Genomic DNA, 20950 nt, shown 5'->3' on the forward strand with positions numbered 1-20950 from the left:
TATATGCCAACAAATTGGACAACCTGGAAGAAACGGACAAATTCCTAAACACCCACACCCTTCCAAAACTCAATCAGGAGGAAATAGAAAGCTTGAACAGACCCATAACCAGTGAAGAAATTGAATCAGTTATCAAAAATCTCCCAACGAATAAGACTCCAGGACCAAATGGCTTCCCAGGGGAGTTCTACCAGACATTTAAAGCAGAGATAATACCTATCCTTCTCAAGCTATTCCAAAAAATAGAAAGGGAAGGAAAACTTCCAGACTCATTCTATGAAGCCAGTATTACTTTGATTCCTAAACCAGACAGAGACCCAGTAAAAAAAGAGAACTACAGGTCAAAAGCCCTGATGAATATGGATGCAAAAATTCTCAATAAGATACTAGCAAATTGAAGTCAACAGCATATAAAAAGAATTATTCACCATGATCAAGTGGGATTCATTCCTGGGATGCAGGGCTGGTTCAACATTTACAAATCAATCAACGTGATACATCACATTAATAAAAGAAAAGATAAGAACCATATGATCCTGTCAATCGATGCAGAAAAGGCATTTGACAAAATTCAGCAACTTTCTTAATAAAAACCCTTGAGAAAGTCGGGATAGAAGGAACATACTTAAACATCATAAAGCCATTTATGAAAAGCCCACAGCTAACATCATCCTCAGTGAGGAAAAACTGAGAGCTTTTTCCCTGAGATCAGGAACACGACAGGGATGCCCACTCTCACCGCTGTTGTTTAACATAGTGTTGGAAGTTCTAGCATCAGCAATCAGACAACAAAAGGAAATCAAAGGCATCAAAATTGGCAAAGATGACGTTAAGCTTTCACTTTTCGCAGATGGCATGATATTATACATGGAAAATCTGATAGACTCCACCAAAAGTCTGCTAGAACTGATACATGAATTCAGCAAAGTTGCAGGATACAAAATCAATGTACAGAAATCAGTTGCATTCTTATACACTAATAATGAAGCAACAGAAAGACAAATAAAGAAACTGATCCCATTCACAATTGCACCAAGAAGCATAAAATACCTAGGGATAAATCTAACCAAAGATGTAAAAGATCTGTATGCTGAAAACTATAGAAAGCTTATGAAGGAAATTGAAGAAGACATAAAGAAATGGAAAGACATTCCCTGCTCATGGATTGGAAGAATAAATATTGTTAAAATGTCAATACTACCCAAAGCTATCTACACATTCAATGCAATCCCAATCAAAATTGCACCAGCATTCTTCTCAAAACTAGAATAAGCAATCCTAAAATTCACATGGAACCACAAAAGGCCCCGAATAGCCAAAGTAATTTTGAAGAAGAAGACCAAAGCAGGAGGCATCACAATCCCCGACTTTAGCCTCTACTACAAAGCTGTAATCATCAAGACAGTATGGTATTGGCACAAAAACAGACACATAGATCAATGGAATAGAATAGAAACCCCAGAACTAGACCCACAAACGTATGGCCAACTCATCTTTGACAAAGCAGGAAAGAACATCCAATGGAAAAAAGACAGTCTCTTTAACAAATGGTGCTGGGAGAACTGGACAGCAACATGCAGAAGGTTGAAACTAGACCACTTTCTCACACCATTCACAAAAATAAACTCAAAATGGATAAAGGACCTGAATGTGAGACAGGAAACCATTAAACCCTAGAGGAGAAAGCAGGAAAAGACCTCTCTGACCTCAGTCATAGCAATTTCTTACTTGACACATCCCCAAAGGCAAGGGAATTAAAAGCAAAAATGAACTCCTGGGACCTTATGAAGATAAAAAGCTTCTGCACAGCAAAGGAAACAACCAACAAAACTAAAAGGCAACCGACAGAATGGGAGAAGATATTTGCAAATGACATATCAGACAATGGGCTAGTATCCAAAATCTATAAAGAACTCAGCAAACTCCACACCTGAAAAACAAATAATCCAGTGAAGAAATGGCCAGAACATGAATAGACACTTCTCTAAAGAAGACATCCAGATGGCCAACAGGCACACGAAAAGATGCTCAACGTCGCTCGTAATCAGGGAAATACAAATCAAAACCACACTGAAATACCACCTCACACCAGTCACAGTGGCTAAAATGAACAAATCAGGAGACTATAGATGCTGGAGAGGATGTGGAGAAACGGGAAACTTCTTGCACTGTTGGTGGGAATGCAAACTGGTGCAGCCGCTCTGGAAAACAGTGTGGAGGTGCCTCAAAAAATTAAAAATAGACCTACCCTATGACCCAGCAATAGCACTGCTAGGAATTTACCCAAGGGATACAGGAGTACTGATGCATAGGGGCACTTGTACCCCAATGTTTATAGCAGCACTTTCAATAATAGCAAGATTATGGAAAGAGCCTAAATGTCCATCAGCTGATGAATGGATAAAGAAATTGTGGTTTATATACACAATGGAGTACTACATGGCAATGGGAAAGAATGAAATATGGCCCTTTGTAGCAACGTGGATGGAACTGGAGAGTGTGATGCTAAGTGAAATAAGCCATATAGAGAAAGACAGATACCATATGGTTTCACTCTTATGTGGATCCTGAGAAACTTAACAGAAACCCATGGGGGAGGGGAAGGAAAAAAAAAAAAAAAGAGGTTAGAGTGGGAGAGAGCCAAAGCATAAGAGAGTGTTAAAAACTGAGAACAAACTGAGGGTTGATGGGGGGTGGGGGGGCAGGGAAAGTGGGTGATGGGTATTGAGGAGGGAACCTTTTGGGATGAGCACTGGGTGTTATATGGAAACCAATTTGAAAATAAATTTCATATATTGAAAAATAAATAAATAAATAAATAAATAAACATTTTAAAAAAATAATAATAAAATACAAATTTCTCATCAGTTCATTCAACCTATGTTCTTCTTCTGCTGAATCTTGAAGGTTAAAACATTTTATGGACAGCAAGGGCATTGAGAAATTATGTAACCCATGAGGTATGCTTATTTAGCAATGCAGTTTACCTGGCTTTGTAATTGGTCATCGCAGATCACCAAAACTGTTAAGGATTATTTTTTCAAAGGTAAACTTATGACTATTATACAAATAAAAATTAACACATATATCAAAGATTTAACTCAATGATTTATGAGGGAGCCATAAAGATGTTACAAATGGTTCAAAGAAGAATCTAAAGAACAGACATATATGTAGACCATCAAAAATGTTTAAACAATTTGTTAGTACATATAAAAATGGGCCTCTTGGGGCACCTGGGTGGCTTGGTCAGTTAAGCATCCAACTTTGGTTCAGGTCATGATCTCACAGTTTGCCAGTTCAAACCCCACATCAGCACAGAGCCTGCTTGGGATTCTCTCTCTCCCTCTCTCTCTACCTCTCCCCTGCTAGTATTTGCTCTCTCTCTCCCTCTCTCAAAATAAATAAATATAAACATTAAAAAAAAAGTTTGCTCATGTAAAAAAACCCCTCCATTTTCGTTAAAATTTCACAGCAAAACCCTTAAAACTAATAGTCAAATTTTAAGAATATCTTGATATCAAAAATAATAAATTTTATGTTATGTCTATGTTACCACAATTTTAGAAAAAGAAAAAAAATACCTGGAGTATTCTGAGCACCAAGATGATTATTTTCCCTGTAATAAGTCTGGACTGAGATTCTCTATAACAGGCAATTTTTTCCCTGTGTTTGTCAAATCCAGGATGTGTGAGGAACACTGGCATAGAAAGAAGCCAAGGGTGGGCTGGGAAGAGAAGTACATTATAACACATCAATAAATCTCTGTTGAATGAATTAATCAATTACTTCTGGTCATCATTTAGCACTGTCTTCATATTTTAAATGCTTGATTCTTTCATCCAGTATTTATCCCACCTCTCAGGGCAGCTGAGTGGCTCGGTCCATTAAGCGTCTACTCTTGATTTTGGCTCAAGTCATGATCTCACGGTTTGTGAAATCAAGCCCCATGTGAGGCATGCAGCCTGCTTGTGATTCTCTCTCTCTCTCTCTCTCTCTCTCTCTCTGCCCCCCCCTCAAAATAAATAAATAAACTTAAAAAAAATTATATCCTACTTCTCCCATCAATTAGAGATCTGTTTGTCATAAGCCTTGAGAGGTAAATGCTCTTGGATTCCACTAGGAAGGAGAAGTATTCAGCTTGTTCCTGTATAGCAGATTAATCTGAGAGACTAACTTACTCCCATCTCCTGGAAAGATTAGAAAAAGTTCCTTGAGCCTCCAGGACTTCTCTTAGAAAGTCTGTGTGCACTTCTCATGGCAGGAACCTTTTCTTCTGATTTGGTAGCAGATACAGTTTAACCTAAAAATATCAAAGAAAGACAAAGAGAAACATTTTCTCTCCCTCAGTGAATTCCAAAAACAAAAAACAAAAAAACAAAAAGCAAAAAACAAAAAAACAAAACACACACACACATATTTGTTTTTTAACAAATTCTTAAAAAAAACAGCAAAAAACTTAAAACACACAACTAAACCCCCAAAAGATTTCCAAATAAAACAATATGTTCAAGGGGTGCCCGGGTGGCTCAGTCGGTTGAGCATTCAACTTCAGCTCAGGTCATGATCTCACAGCTCATGAGTTCAAGCCCCATGTCCAGCTCCGTGCTGACAGCTCAGAGCCTGGAGCCTGCTTTGATTTCTGTGCCTCCCTCTCTCTATGTGTACCCCCCACCCCACCCATGCTCAGTCTCTCTCAGTCTCTCAAAAATAAACAAAACATTAAAAAAAAATTTTTTTAACAATATATTCAAATAGTACAACTCTGACACCAAGTGGTAAAATAAATAAATAAATAAATAAATAAATAAATAAATAAATAAAACAAACGCATAAGCTCTTTGACTAAAAAAATGCTGAGCTGGTACTTAGGGTATTTGGTAGACCAAATAATTTATATAATCATTGTTACGTTACTGCCTAAGATTCATTGTCAATACCATCTTCCATCTAATCATTTTTATTAAAAAAAAGAACATTAGCATTGCTCCCTAGAGTTGCTATGAGAAGTAAATAAGTTAATAAAAGAAAAAGCAGGAGCACTTGGGTGGCTCAGTCTGTTGGGCATCTGACTTTGACTTAGGTCATGATCTCACAGTTCGTAAGGCCCACATCAAGTTCTTTGCTGACAGCTCAGAGCCTGGAGCCTGCTTTGGATTCTGTGTTCCCCTCTCTCTGCACCTCCCCTGCTTGCACCCTGTCTCTGTCTCTCAAAAAAATAAAAAATAAATGTTAAAAAATTTTTTAAAATAATAAAAAGGGGGCACCTGAGTGACTCAGTCAGTTAGGCATCCGACTTCAGCCCAGGTCATGATCTCACCACTCCCGAGTTCAAGCCCCAGGTCAAGTTCTGTGCTAATAGCTCAAAGCCTGGAGCCTCAGAGCTGTGTCTCAGAGCTGCAGATTCTGTGTCTCCATCTCTCTCCCTCTGCCCCTCCCTGACTCGCGCTCTCTCTCTCTCTCTCTCTCTCAAAAATAAATATTTTAACAATTTTTTTAAAAATTAAAAGCATAGAAATGCTAAATAAATGTTAACTCTTGTTATTGCCTAATTTTATGTCTGCTAGATGACAAGGCCATTAAGCAAGCTGTCCTTGTGCACAAGGTGCAGAAGTGAAAAAGGAAAACGAAACAAACAAAAAAACTCAAAATGTTAACAGGTCTACAATAAATATGGTTAGTAGATATGGGGAAGGCACACAAAACAGAGACATCAATTCCTATTAAATGTTTTCTGTAAGAAATGCTCCTTCCCCAGATATAGACCTTTGACAACTGTATTAGTAGTCTATGACTCCAGTCACTCTGGGTGACACTCCGGGTCAATAATACATGACCCAGAGTTGGACACCTGTCTCAGGCAGGGCCCATCAACTCTTTTCTTCTAGAAATTTGCATTGGAAATTTTGATATATTCCTTAATCTGAGATGTCTACTTGAGCCAAGGATGTAAACTGTTGTGTGGCAAGGCGGCCATGCATACAGAGAAACAGGAAAAGCCTGCCTACAGAGGAAAAACAAAAACAAAAAAACAAGCAGAAAGAGGCAGAGATGAAAGAATCCATGTGTCTCCAGAGAAACAGAATTTTCTCTTGAGGAACAGGCTCCCCGGAGTCCTAATGGTTTTCCAACTCTTGGTTCAAGATATGAAAATGGTCAGAATTGTACCCTGCCCTTGACTTTTAAGTGCTATCTTTATAACAAATTTGCCCTCCTTGCTAAATCTTTCCCCAGCAAGTTTGATACTTTCCACTAAAATAATCTTAGGTTAGACACTGGGTAAAATCAAACATTAAATTCCCATCCAATATGTTATTGAATAATTCAAATTTTATTTGTTCAAATATTTGGGTGCTGCCGTTATATAATATAATTATACACTATAGGTCAGATTTTGTTTTTCACTAATGGAGTGGCTGTATTTTTGTAGGATTTAAAGTCTATCAATCTCGGTTCTTCGATTGTGAGGAAAATATTTATGTAAACGTACAGAGAAAAAAGTTTGTTTGAATTTAAAATTTTACAAACATTGTAATTATTTCCCAATATATACATGTATCAAATCATCACATTGTACACCTTAAACTAACACAACATTATATGTCAATTTTATCTTAATAAGCTGGAAAAAAATTTTCATGATAAAAAAACTAAAAATGATCAAACATAAATAAAATTTTGCAAATATTTAACTTGAACATTGGTTGATTAAATTAACATATAGGCAAAATATATGTTTCTGTCTCATAAGCACAAACATAGTAGGGTGAAACTGACAGGAAAAGAATTAATCTGGTGTAGAGTATAGGCCAAGTAAGGAATGTAATAACATTCCTGGTAACCAGCTCTCTACACTTTATGAATATGCATACCATGGTCATTAAATTTAAGAAGAAATATAAGCCAAATTTTGTAAGTAATCTTTAATATTTAGAATACACAGAAAGTTTTAAGAAATCATCTAATACCACCACCAACATTCTGCTCAAATATAATTTTTACACAGATCATAATAAATGTACAAGTTTTTACCTTTGCTCTTTTCCTAACAATTTGTGAACATTTTCCTCGTTAGTAAGCAAGCTCCAAAAATATCATTTTTGAGGACTGAAAGATGGAAAGTGGTAGGAAACAGAGAGAAGTTGACTATATAATCTGAGCCTTGTTCAACTGCCCCAAGCACCCCATTTTTAAGATGGTCTTATGCTGTCTAAAACCTTTTAGAGTCACAAGAATCTAGGCCAAGCATGATGTCTTTACGCGCGCGCGAACACACACACACACACGCACGCACGCATACACACGCACGCACGCACGCATACACACACACACGTTCTCATATGCCATGCATAAATAGGGAAAACATTTAAGGTCACAGTTCTGTTAACAGTTTGCTGGCTAAACAGGAGAAGAATGAAGGGAAACATATCAAACCTTTGTTCTGTTCTAAGCTTAGTTTACTTTTGAGTTCCTCAAATATAGGGCCATGTTTTTAATTATGTTTGCATCCCCCAAAAAACATCTATCCTAAAGTATGTGTGAATGGTAAAATAAATGCGTAGTCTCAATTCAGAATAAAAGGTATCTTCAAGATATCTACCCAGGTCCCTCAAACCCTTCACATCTAGGTATGATCAGCCCAAACCACTGTTCCACATTCTTTGTAAGCCCCTAACCTTCCTCAATTCTTCTATATATCTCTTAGGGGGAGTTTTGTTCATTTTCACCTCTACTTTGATGTTTGTTTCTGCACTGTTCCTGTCTTGCACCAAGAAGACTTGGGCATGAAACTCGGCCTTTTATCCAATTCAGAACTCAAACCACCACTTCCTACACCCAAACAGAGAAAAAGAGAGAGAAAACTTGCTTAGCAAACTTTTCCTGATTCCATTAGAGTTACTGAGGATTGAGAGATACATGTCTCAATAAGGATTTTCATAGTACAGTAGTCCCCCCTTATCCACAGAGGATACATTCCAAGACTCCCAGTGGATGCCTGAAACTACAGATAGTACTGAATTCTATATAAACTATGTTTTTTCCTATTCATACATACCTATAGTGAATTTTAACTTATAAATTATGCACAGTAAGAGATTAACAACTAATAATAAAATAGAACAATTATAATAATATACTATAATAAAAATCATGTGAATGTGGCCTCTCTCTCAAAATATTTTTTAAAGTTTTATTTATTTAAGTAATCTCTACACCTAACCTGGGGCTCAAACACATGACGCCACAGTCAATAGTCACATGCTCCTCCAACTGAGTCAGCCAAGCACCCCTCAAAATATCTTATTGTACTGAATTCATTGAGCTTCTTGCAATGATGTGAGATGATAAAATGCCTACATGATGAGACAAAGTGAGGTGAGTGTATTGTGATGCAATGTGATGTGGTCTCAGACTACTACTGACCTGGCTGTTCATCAGAAGCAGGATCACCTACTTCCAGACCAGAGCTGACCACAGAAAGCAAAACTGCAGATAAGAGGAAACTACTGTGCTAATACAAATTTAAATAGCATGGTCAGCATTAGTATTCATAAAAGTCCTTTTAAGGTTATACTGGAAACTTTTCACAGTTGTTTTATTCTTCTCATGCCCAGCCTCAAGCCATCCCCTTTCATATCTAATGTCCCAGTGATGTGAAGAAGAAAGGCAACAGAAATATAGAAAAAAAATAAATGTCCTTATAACGTACAGCTCATTGACACTTAAGTACTTGACAGGCATAGTGACCTCCCTCATGGAGCTTAGCTGCCCTCAAGGTTAATACTTTGCCAAAGGCAAAATGCAACCCTAGCTTGACTTTAGCCCACCCTCCAGGATCCTGTAAAAATCCCTTTGGAAAGTTCCTTTATCTCTATCCCCTTAAGATACATGTTAGCAATCACCCTCTAAACATGTGGCCCAATGATATACATCTGAAGGGTCTCATGATACTAGACAATAGTAAATGACCTTTTCCTAACAACAGCTAGCCCCTCAAGGTCCTGGAAACCTTGCTTCCAAATTCCTTAGAGACTTATGCTATCCCTAATCCCTTCTGAACTTGAAAGTATATAATCAGTCACTCCTCAAAACCCCAGGGCAGCTCTTCTTGCCCACAGGTCCTGTACCCATGCTTTAATAAAACCACCCTTTCTGCACCAAACACATCTCAAGAATTCTTTCTTGACCATTTGCTCCCAAACCTCAACATTTCACATCAACAAGAGCTCCAAGTTGTCTCCCTCTATTATGGACCATGAGTCAACAAATCCACAAAGGGATAAGCAGAATAGTAACACCTTTATTGTAACTGGATCTAAACTTCTGATTTAAAGAGCAAATAATAAAGTAGGTAATTCCCTCTTCTCTTCCCAGAAATCACTTTAAAAACCATGAAGAGGGGCGCCTGGGTGGCTCAGTCGGTTAAGCATCCGACTTCGGCTCAGGTCATGATCTCGCGGTCTGTGAGTTTGAGCCCCGTATCGGGCTCTGCTGACAGCTCAGAGCCTGGAGCCTGTTTCAGATTCTGTGTCTCTCTCTCTCTCTCTCTCTGACCCTCCCCCATTCATGCTCTGTCTCTCTCTGTCTCAAAAATAAATAAATGTTAAAAAAAAAATTTTTTTTTAAACCATGAAGATAACAGGAAAAGAAATGCATAACTCATCTTTGATGAGACACTGATATTCATACCACAATATAGTTGGAGAGGCTAAAAAGAGAAGATAAAATAAAGTCAAAAAGAAACAGAAAGAAGTTATCTATTGCTACAAATCTCAGAAATAACCAGCAATGTACATTTCTCATAGGTAGAGGACACTGTTTTAGAGTTCTCCACAGAAACAGAATCATTTGGATAGTATATAGTACATATATAATAAATATATTAATTATGACACATATATACTAAGAGATTTATTATAAGGAATTAACTCCTATAATTATGAAGACTGGCAAGTCTTTTTTTTCAGATTAATTTTTTAATTTAAATACAAGTTAGTATATAGTGCAACAATGATTTCAGGAGTAGATTCCTTAATGCCCCTTACCCATTTAGCCCCTTATCCCCCGCCCACAACCCCTCTAGCAACCCTCTGTTCTCTATATTTAAGAGTCTTTTATGTTTTGCCCCCCTCCCCGTTTTTACATTATTTTTGCTTCCCTTCCCTTATGTTCATCTGTTTTGTATATTAAAGTCCTTATATGAGTGAAGTCATATGATATTTGTCTTTCTCTAATTTTACTTAGCATGATACCCTCTAGTTCCATCCACATAGTTGTAAATGGCAAGATTTCATTCTTTTTGATTGCCGAGGAATACTCCATTGTATATATATACCACATCTTCTATATCCATTCATCCATTGGTGGACATCTGGGCTCTTTCCATACTTTGGCTATTGGCAATAGTGCTGCTATAAACATTGGGGTGCATGTGCCCTTTCGAAACAACACACCTGTATCCCTTGGATAAATACCTAGTAGTGCAATTGCTGGGTCATAGGGTAGTTCTATTTTTAATTTTTTGAGGAAGCTCCATATTGTTTTCCAGATTGGCTGCACCAGTTTGCATTCTCACCAGCAGTGCAAAAGAGATCCTCTTTCTCCGCATCCTCACCAACATCTGTTGTTGCCTGAATTGTTAGTGTTAGCCATTCTGACAGGTGTAAAGTAGGATCTCATTGTGGTTTTGATTTGTATCTCCCTGATGATGAGTGATGGTGAGCATTTTTTCATGTGTCAGCGGGCTGCATGGATGGTATAGTGGTGAGCACAGCTGCCTTCCATGTGTTTGTGGGCCATCTAATGTCTTCTTTGGAAATATGTCTATCATGTCTTTTGCCCATTTCTTCACTGGATTATTTGTTTTTTGGGTGTTGACTTTAATAAGTTCTTTATAGATTTTGGATACTAACACTCTATGTGATATGTCGTTTGCAAATATCTTCTCCCACTTCATCAGTTGCCTTTTAATTTTGCCGATTGTTTCCCTTGCCGTGCAGAAGCTTTTTGTTTTGATGAGGTGCCAATAGTTCATTTTTGCTTTTGTTTCCCTTGCTTCCGAGGATGTGTTCAGCAAGAAGTTGCTGTGGCCAAGGTCAAAGAGGTTTTTGCCTGCTTTCTCCTCTAGGATTTTGATGCCTACCTGTCTTATGTTTAGGTCTTTCATCCATTTTGAGTTTATTTTTGTGTATGGTATAAGAAAGTGGTCCAGGTTCATTTTTATGCATGTCACTGTCCAGTTTACCCAGCACCATTTGCTGAAGAGACTGTCTTTATTCCATTGGATATTCTTTCCCGCTTTGTCAAAGATTAGTTGGCCATACATTTGTGGGTCCATTTCTGGGTTCTCTATTCTGTTCCATTGATCTGAGTGTCTGTTTTTATGCCAGTACCATACTGTCTTGATGATTACAGCTTTGTAATACATCTTGAGGTCCGGGATTGTGATGCCTCCAGCTTTGGTTCTCTTTTTCAGGATTGCTTTGGCTATTTGGGGTCTTTTCTGGTTCCATACAAATTTTAGGACTGTTTCTTCTAGCTCTGTGGAGAATGCTGGCTTATTTTGATAGGGATTGCATCGAGTATGTAGAGTGTTTTGGGTAGTATTGACATTTTAACAATATTTGTTCTTCCTATCCAGGAGCAAGGAATATTTTTCCTTTTTTTTTTTTTTTTTTTTTTTTTTTTTTGTGAAGACTGGCAAGTCTTAAGACCTGCTGGGTGAATCGAGTTGGAGGCCCAAAGAGCTGGTGGTTTAGTCTCAGTCTAAGTCTAAAGACCCAAGAAACAGGAGAGGTGGTGTAATTGTTGCAGGATTTTTTACCACAATACCCAGGGTTTGTTGTCTTGCCGCTTTGAAGAATGAAGAGGTGGACACAGAATGAGCAGCAGGCAAAAGTTTTTATTAGAGTATAATATTAGAAAATAAGAATAGTAAGAAAGCTCTCTTTACAGAGAGGGGGCATTCAAAGGTGAATCCCCCAGGACTATAGGCAAGGGTCTTTGTTTTATAAGGTTCTGGTCAGTCCTCCCTCTTCTCTTCCCCCTTGTTCCTTCTCATGTTCTACCCTTATTGGCTGGATAGTTCTAGGTGCTGGGTTGTCCATTCCTGATTGGCTCATTTCCATTGTATGAGGGGTGATCTATGGCCATACTTAAGTCTTTTGTCAAATTCCAGAGGGGAAACCTGAAGGGGAATAGGTGGGGTCTGTTACATTCTTAAGAGGAACGTTACACCTGAGGGGGCTTGCTGTGGTCAGACATTCCAGCATTGTTCCAAAATAGGTGTTTTTCCCCACCCAGGCACCTCAGGCCCTAATCTTTCCCTCTCTGCCTACTGAATCCTATCTTTTCCTATCATATAATTCCTGTCCAAAGGCCTGCAGCCTCCAGACCCAAGAAAATGCTTTAGTTTGAGTCCAAAAGACAGTCAGACAGGAAAAATTCTCCTACTTGGATGGGGTCAGCCTTTTTGTTCAATTCAGATCTCCCACTGATTGGATGAGACCCACTTACAATAGGAAGGCAATCTACTTTAGGCAGAGTCTACCATTTAAATGTTAATTTCATCCAAAAAATATCCTCACAGAAACACCCAGAATAATGTTTGACCAAATATCTGGGCACCTCATGGCCCAGTCAAGTTGACACATAAAATTAACCATCATAGGTACACACTGAGGTATAAAACTGAAATCCTGTCAAAAACAAGAAACATAGCATGCATGGACTAGTAACAAGACCATTCCTCATGTTCCAAAAAGCAGAAAAGGAAGTGCTAAATGATGAGTATTACAGATAAACCAAATTTGTAGCAAGGAGTCTGCCCCTGTGCCAGTGGGACTAGGAAGAAGGCAGTGACGGGGTTTTGGGGTGTTATTGGTGGGGGTTTGGAGCTGACAGTCAAGAAAGAATTCTTGAAGAAGTCTTTGGTGCAAAAAGGTGAATTTATTAAAGCACAGGGACAGGACCTTTGGGCAGAAAGAGCTGCACTAGGGTTATGAAGAGTGACTGCTTATATACTGTGGTTGGGGGTGGTAAAGTCAAGAGGAAGTTTCTTAAAGGGATTTCCATATGCTAAAGAAGACTCACAGATTACTGGAGACCTAGCTATTGTCAAGCTAAGGTTGTTTTTCCCTCTAGCAAAGCATTATCTTTAAGTGAGTAGGGAGTTCCTGGAGATTAGGCTATTGATAAGATTGCCCTTTTCTTGTAATATTACTAAGATATTTGTAAACTGATGAGATTCTCTCAGTTTAACTGTTTGTTTTCTGTCCTTTCCTTTGTTCTTGGGCAGCCTGGAATGCATGAGAAATATCACACATAGCCGGGGGGGGGGGGGGGGGCGGGGGGGGGGGGGACACAGCTGTGCTAGCTTGTGCTTGGCCCTCAGCTTGCCTTATGGTCCCTCATCAGCAGGAAGGCAGGAAGGAAGGCAGGAAGAAAGGCAGGAAGGAAGGCAGGAAGGAAGGCAGGAAGGCAGGAAGGAAGGAAGGCAGGAAGGCAGGAAGGCAGGAAGGAAGGAAGGAAGGCAGGAAGGAAGGAAGAAAGAAAGATGCCTTTGATGCCTTTCCACACAGGCCTTGTTGTGGGCCATGTGTATGCTGCCCCAAGATGGGCCACTTTGGCATGAAGATTATTTTGAGTTAAAAAACAATCAAAACCCAGCAGGTTCAGTAAAAACTGTTGACCACCCCTACAACTGCCTAAAAGATTTTAGATAGAGGACTACTCCAGGAAGAGAGCTATCACCATAGATAAGTACAGTATGATATGAACTGGATAGGGTAGACAGAGAGGAACCTAGCAAGGCCTGTTTGATCAGTCTTCTCTTTGTCTCACTGTTTCTAAGTGGCACGGAAAACATTTGTTTACCAAACAGTTACTCTTTTTCATTTTCCCTGAATTTACCCAGAGCCCTAATGGCTTCTCCTTAGTTCATATAACATATATACCTCATTTTGCCTGTGTTTGGAACTTCTGTGTCTATATGGATTCCTCATAAATAGGTATTAAAATTTATTTTCTCCTGTTAATCTGTCTTATGTCACTTTGATTCTTAGTCCAGCTAGAAGGACCTTGAAGGGGATTGGAATTTTTGCTACCCAGCAGCCTCCAGAAAACCTTGACCTAGAAAATTTCATTTGTTTCACAGATGAAAAATCAAAAAAGAAGAACATAATTCATTCATGTGTATATCACAAAGAGAAATAGTGAGAAAATGAACAGTAAAGGGGGCAGATAAGGAGTGCCTGGGTGCCTGGGTGCCTGGGTGGCTCAGTCTGTTAAGTATCTGACTCTTTATTTCAGCTCAGGTCATGATCTGATGGTTCCTGAGATCATGCTGACAGCATGGGAGCCTGCTTGGGATTCTCTCTCTCCCTCTCTATCTGCCACCCCCCCATTTGTGTCTGCACAGGCTCACTCTCTCTCTAAATATATACATATTTTTTAGAAAAAAATAAATAAAATAAAAGGGGCAGATGAGGGGTATTTAGAAAACATTGCCAGGAGGGATATGAAAATTATGATAAAACATTTTACTAAAAATTTTATTTTATTTATTTTATTTTATTTTATTTTATTTTATTTTAAAGTAAGCTCTGTGCCCAATGTGAAGCTTGAACCCATGACCTTGAGATCAGGAGTCACATGATCTACCAAGAGCCAGTCAGGCACTCAGAAAGTGCAGATGAGGAATATTCAGAAAATATCCCATAAGGCATATGAAAATTATGATAAAATATTTTGCCCCAAATTTTAAAACATACTGAAATTTTTAGCTAGGATGCAACAGGAAGTTACTCAAATAAGAGGGCTGAAAACTGTCAGCAGAAGGAAGGAGGGGAAAGGACAAAAGCAAGGAAGGGTTTTATTTTGCAGAACCAACAGTTCCAACCAAGGACACACCCAACTAGGTGTTTTACCTAATAGTCCCTGTTAGATGTGTCTCACCTGATAGTCCCCTTCCAAGGGCCTGTTTAACCTGGATAAGAGCTAAGGACTTATGCAGAACCAACCCACCCCCAGTTGCCCTGAAGTTACCTTTAGTTCATTATAATACTGAGATCTCTTCCTATGGGTGGAATTTCCTGCCATTTTTTTGGACATATGATGTATGTGCTAGCACCTTAACATACTATACGTGTGCAATTGAACTAAGTCCCTGTGAAGCTCCCTGCCCCCTAATACACTGAATAAAAGCTTCCTGTACTAACCCCACAAGGAAACAATGCTTTGAGAGCCATATTCCTGTCTCCTTACTTTTAACAAGTAATTCTTTGCTTTCAACATTTCCTTGGGTTGTGTTCAATTTGATGCCTTTCCCCCCAAGCAACGAACCCTTTGAGTTGTTACAAAATAATTGCTTCTATTAGGCAAAAATACAAAATAAAGAAAAGAGAGCTCTAGAAAGAGATGAGATAATAATAAACCAAAAATTATTGACTAATAAACTATTGGCCAATTTAGTCAAGAAAAAAGATGGAAGAAAGCATAAATATAAAAAATATAATAGGAAAATATAATCACAGATAAAAAAGAAATTTAAGTAATCTTGAGACTAATTTGTTCATATCAAATGTTTTGAAAACTAGATAAAATGGATAATTTTCTAAGACAGTAAAATTTACCAAAACAGATTCCAGAAATTGCAGAAAATCTAAATAAACCAGTGATCATAGGGGGAAAAAATGAAAACTATTAAAGAGAACTCTCATCAAAAAGACAAAAATAAACACAAAAACAAACACAAAAAAAGCCCTGATGAATTCACAAGGAAATGTTACCAAATATTTAAAGAATAGATTATTCCAATACTATTAAATTGTTCCAGAGCTTATGTAACCAGGACAGAAGTGGACAAGAGCACCTGAGAGTTCCAAGTAGACCAGATTCAGCCACTTGCTGCTCACAAAATCCAAAGGCAGACAGTGGTGGCAAAACAAGAAAGGAACTTATTTCAGTGAGGCCAACAGCAGGAAGACAGCAGACTGACTCCAGAGTGCTGAAAATACTTCTGGGTTTATATAAAGGAAACGTGGGACAAAGGTGGGTGGGTGGACAGCTAGTTGGTAAAGGTCAGGTCCATCATTGTCTTGGGATCAATCAGGTGGGGTCTTTATTGCTTGAGGGGGTAGTTTCAGTTCCCATCAGGGATGATTTGCCCACAGGGTCTTTTGCCTAGGTTAAAAGATGAACTGGAAAGAACTTAATCAATTATAAATTACAGACTGAGGTCAGAATGGAGCTGAAGTCCTCTTTCACAGAGATATGGAAAACTTAACATTGTTTTTTATGAATCAAACACAATATTGGTATTAAAAGTTAACAAAGATCACACCAAAACGAAAACTAAAAGCCTGTATTATTTATGAATTCAATCCAAAAATGCTAAACATACAGTTAGCAAAGAGAACCCAGCAGCACATTAAAGGAAAAATACACTGCTATCAGGTGTGATTTACTCCAGGGATGTAAAGATAAATCAGTATTCCAGAAAGTCTTTCTAAACATGACACAAACCCAGAAACCAGAAAACAAAAGATTTATAAATTCAACCACTTTTTAAAAAATCTAAAGTATTGCACATTAAAGCCACCATAAACAAAGATACATTGGGGGGGAAATATTTGTAGTCCATATCACTGAAAAATGACTAACATATCTGAATTTGCATCTCTATTATAAGTCAGTAAGGAGCCTAACAGCCTTAGAGAAAAATAGGCAAATTGTATCAAGAAATATTCACTAAAACAAAAATACAAATCGTCCCTCTACTACTCTACCTCCCTCATGATAAGATAAAAGAATTCTCAGTTAATTTTTCACCTATAAATTGGCAAAGATAAAACAATTGATACACTTTGTTTCCCAGTGTAAATTGGCACAACCTCTATGGAAGGCTACTCAATATCTATCACAATTGTAAATGTATCTACTCTCTGGACTAGCAATTGCACTGTTGGAATTTATCCTCCAAATATATTTATTTATTTGCAGAATCATGGCTAAGGTTAATCACAGCAGTATTCCTAATGCTACTAAGAGATTTAAGGGCACCTAGGTGGCTCAGTGGGTTAAGCATCCAACTTCGGCTCAGGTCATGATCTCATGGCTTGCTTGTGAGTTCAAGCCCCTCATTGGACTCTGCGCCAACAGCTCAGAGCCTGAAGCCTGCTTTGGATTCTGTGTCTCCCTCTCTCTGTGCCCCTCCCCTACTAGTGTTTTGTCCCTCTAAAATGAATAAATGTTAAAATAATAATAATAATAAAAGGAAGTTTAAAATAACTTAAGTGCCCACTAACAGGTACTAGTTAATAGATTATGGTGCATCATACAAAGTAATGCTATGCAGCTGGAAAAATGTGGGATTCACCACAACACCAAGCAGAATACCTTGCATAAAACTGGTAAATGAATGAATCACTGAGTGAATGGAAGGAAGGAAAAACAAGTAAGGAAGGAAGGAAGGAAAGAGAGAAAGAAACAAGAGAGCTCTATGTACTGATATAAAGTAAATTTTAAGACATATTAAGTGAAAACACTTAGGTACAGAAAAGTATGTGTAGTATATTAAGAAGTGAAAAATGGTCAACATATTTATTAGGTGTACATCTTGGAAGGATACATAGGAAATATAAGAGTAATTGACTCCGAGGAGGGCACTCAAAAACTGGGAAAAAAGGGACACCTGGGTGGCTCAGCCAGTAAAGTGTCCAACTTCGGCTCAGGCCATGATCTCCCAGTTCTTGAGTTCAAGCCCCACGTCGAGCTCTGTGCTGACAGCTCAGAGCCTGGAGACTGCTTCAGATCCTGTGTCTCCTCTCTCTTTGCTCCCCCCCTGCTCTCTCTCTCTCTCTCTCTCAAAAATAAATAAGCATTAAAAAAATTAAAAATAAAAAAATAAAAATAAAAAGAATTGGGAAATAAAAGCAAACAAGACACCATTTTAATTTTGAACTTATAACCATAGAGTTGTATATCACTAAAAACCATAATCAAAAAATATTAAATAAGTTTTGAATATCCAAAAAATCGAGTTCATATTCATTGAAAAGTGGGTTTGGCTATAAATATATATTTAGCTGCAAAAGAAACTGCTAGGCAACTCCCCTTCACCCAGATCTAAGTCTAAGTCCATACAAAAGGAAATAGACAGATGCGATATTTCAGTTCTATTAAACTTTCCCACTACAGCCCCATCTTGGACGCTATCTGTGCCAGATACTTTTGCTTGCCCTTTCTGATCCATTCTCCATCTTTCCTTGGGTTCACCTGAAGACTTGAGGGAAAAATCACAGTGATATTTGGATATTATTTTCCTTGTTCCTATCCTTTCCAGTTACCCCAAGTACGGCTGTCTTTGTCTACCATAGGTCAAACCTCCTGTTATGGGCCCTTCTCCAACAGCTTCATTTGTGTTCCAGTGCCAGCCCCTTCATTCCCAGCTCACAATCCCATCACACTACACACATGACTACACAGGAATGGTAGCAGCCCCATGACACTCAGAACAAGATTACTGCTCTATTCTTTGTTGCTTCCTCATACCCCGACCACATCTTCATAAATAATTCCTCTTCAAAACTCTCCTCAAATTATGAATAGGTCATTTCACAGCAAATCCCAACTGGTAAATCATTTCAAGCCTTACCAGTAGTTCTCCAAATAATATTTACACTTTCTGTGTCTCAACTCCTCTCCTTTTTCTCTCAAGATGTAATTCAAGACTCATTTAACTTCACACTGATATTCTTCTTTCTTTATATTTCACAGAACAAAAATATGTGCAGAGCCCTTGTTTTCTTCACATCTCACTTCAGCATTCAAATCATTTTCAGTTTGGAGAATCATTTTTGAAAGAGGCTTTTCATCTCATCATAAGTCAGTCCAGATTTTCTAGCCCACAGTGATTGACAGCTTTGCCTGACTGAGTGACCAGGATGGAAAATTTAGGAGCCCTGTGCTAGGCAGCAGGGCCAGTTTTTATAGGCATGTGACCTGTGTAGTCAGACAGGAACCCATAGTTAGAAGGGCTCCATACTTGGTTTAATGCAGTGCTTACCATCTTGAAAATACCACATTTTTAATAATTAATTAATTAATTTTAGAAAAAGAGAGAGTGTACAAGCAGGGGAGGGGACAGAAGGAGAGGAAGAGAGAATCTTAAGCAGGCTCCACACTGAGTGTGGAGCCCAATGCAGGGCTTGATTTCATGATAATGAGATCGTGACCTGAGCCAAAATGGAGTCAGACACTTAACCGACTAAGCCACCCAAGTGCCCCAAAAATATCAAGTATTTTTTTTAACAAAGAGCTCTGCATCTTTATTTTTCACTGGGTCCCATGAATTAAGATGGCCCACAAAGATCCCTACTTTCTAGTAGAGATAGTCATACCCTGTGTTATCCCTTCCCTCTTAGCATGGGCTGGACCTAGTGCCTGACCTCCAACAAATAGAATACATAATAATAAATGTCACTTCCAAGATTCTTTTACAAAGACATTATGGCTTCCATTTTGTGATCTCCCTTTCTCTCGGTCTCTCTAACACGTTGACCCATATTAGTTCTCAAACCTAGATTCCAATATAGTTTTCCCAGGCTATTTTGGTGTGAATGGCTTAGCATGGTAAAGCAACCTATCCTTTTTTTAATTATTTTTTAATTTAAAAAAAAGTTTTTTTAATGTTTATTTATTTTTGACAGAGAGAGACAGACAGAGCATGAGTGGGGGAGGGGCAAAGAGAGAGGAGACACAGAATATGAAGCAGGCTCCAGGCTCTGAGTTGTCAGCACAGAGCCCCACACAGGGCTCCAACTCACAGACCGCAAGATCATGACCTGAGCCGAACTCAGACGCTCAACAACTGAGCCACCCAGGCGCCCCTTAATTTTTTTTTTTTTAATCTTTATTTATTTTGAGAGAGAGACCGAGTGTGAACAGGGGAGGAGCCAAGAGAGGGAGACACAGAATCCAAAGCAGGCTCCAGGCTCCGAGCTATTCAGCACAGAGCCCAACGTGGGGCTTGAGCCCACCAACCATGAGATCATGACCTGAGCCAAAGTCAGACGCTTAACCGACTGAGCCACACAGGCGCCCCTAATTTTTTTTTTAATGTTTATTTTTGAGAGAGAGCGAGAGAGCACGTGCGCGCGCATGAGTGGGGGAGGAGCAGAGAGAGAGGGAGACACAGAATCAGAAGTAGGCTCCAGGCTCTGAGCAGTCAGCATAGAGCCCCAGGAGGGACTCAAACTCACAAACTGAGGGATCATGATCTGAGCTGAAGTCAGATGCTTAACCCACTGAGCCACCCAGGCGCCCAGAGCAACCTATCCTTTTAAAAAATTTCAGCTAATTTGAAATATCAACACTGGCTAAATAAAGACAAACCATAAACACAAACATTATATCAAAAAATATACTTTATTCATCTTATTAACACTGGAGTATATTTTCAGCTTCTTGTTTTTAATCTCCTATAGCACCTAATTTAGTCCTAAAGGAAATACTTCTTTAGTGGTAAATAATTACAAGAGCAAAGAAGGTGAATGTGGGAGGATGGAAGAAAGATTTTATTGACTTGAAAGATAGGCATTATTCTTTTTTTTTTAAGTTCATTTATTTATTTTGAGAAAGAGTGACAGCATAGGCAGTGGAGGGGCCAAGAGAGAGGGAGAGAGAAACCCAAGCAGGCTCTGTGCGGTCAGTGCAGACCCCAATGTGGGGCTTGAACTCACGATCTGAGAGATCTTGACTTGAGCCAAAATCAAGAGTCTGATGCGCAATCAACTGAGCCACCTAGACGCCCCTAGATAGGCATTATTCTTAACATTTTGCTTACAATTTCCTAATAATTCTTATTATTTTATGCATTCTTGTTTAACCAGTTTTCATATGTCCAAAGGTTACTTAAAGCATAAACAGAAATTAGTAACATCTTTAAAGA

General features: G+C 38.5%; 1 long non-coding RNA gene across 1 annotated transcript in view; it reads right to left on the reverse strand.

Annotated features, from left to right (window-relative positions):
• Window positions 1-3588: 3588 nt before the first annotated feature.
• The window catches only part of LOC125937937 (uncharacterized), a 32791-nt gene continuing 15429 nt past the window's right edge, over window positions 3589-20950 (reverse strand). The window contains exons 2-3 of the long non-coding RNA XR_007462555.1: window positions 4182-4303; window positions 3589-3727 (exon numbers count right to left, since the gene is read on the reverse strand). This is a non-coding gene — a long non-coding RNA (uncharacterized LOC125937937). The remainder of the gene's footprint in view (window positions 3728-4181; window positions 4304-20950) is intronic.

This window comes from Panthera uncia (genome assembly GCF_023721935.1).
Source record: "Panthera uncia isolate 11264 chromosome B2 unlocalized genomic scaffold, Puncia_PCG_1.0 HiC_scaffold_24, whole genome shotgun sequence".
In the NCBI taxonomy this organism is placed as follows: Eukaryota; Metazoa; Chordata; class Mammalia; order Carnivora; family Felidae; genus Panthera; species Panthera uncia.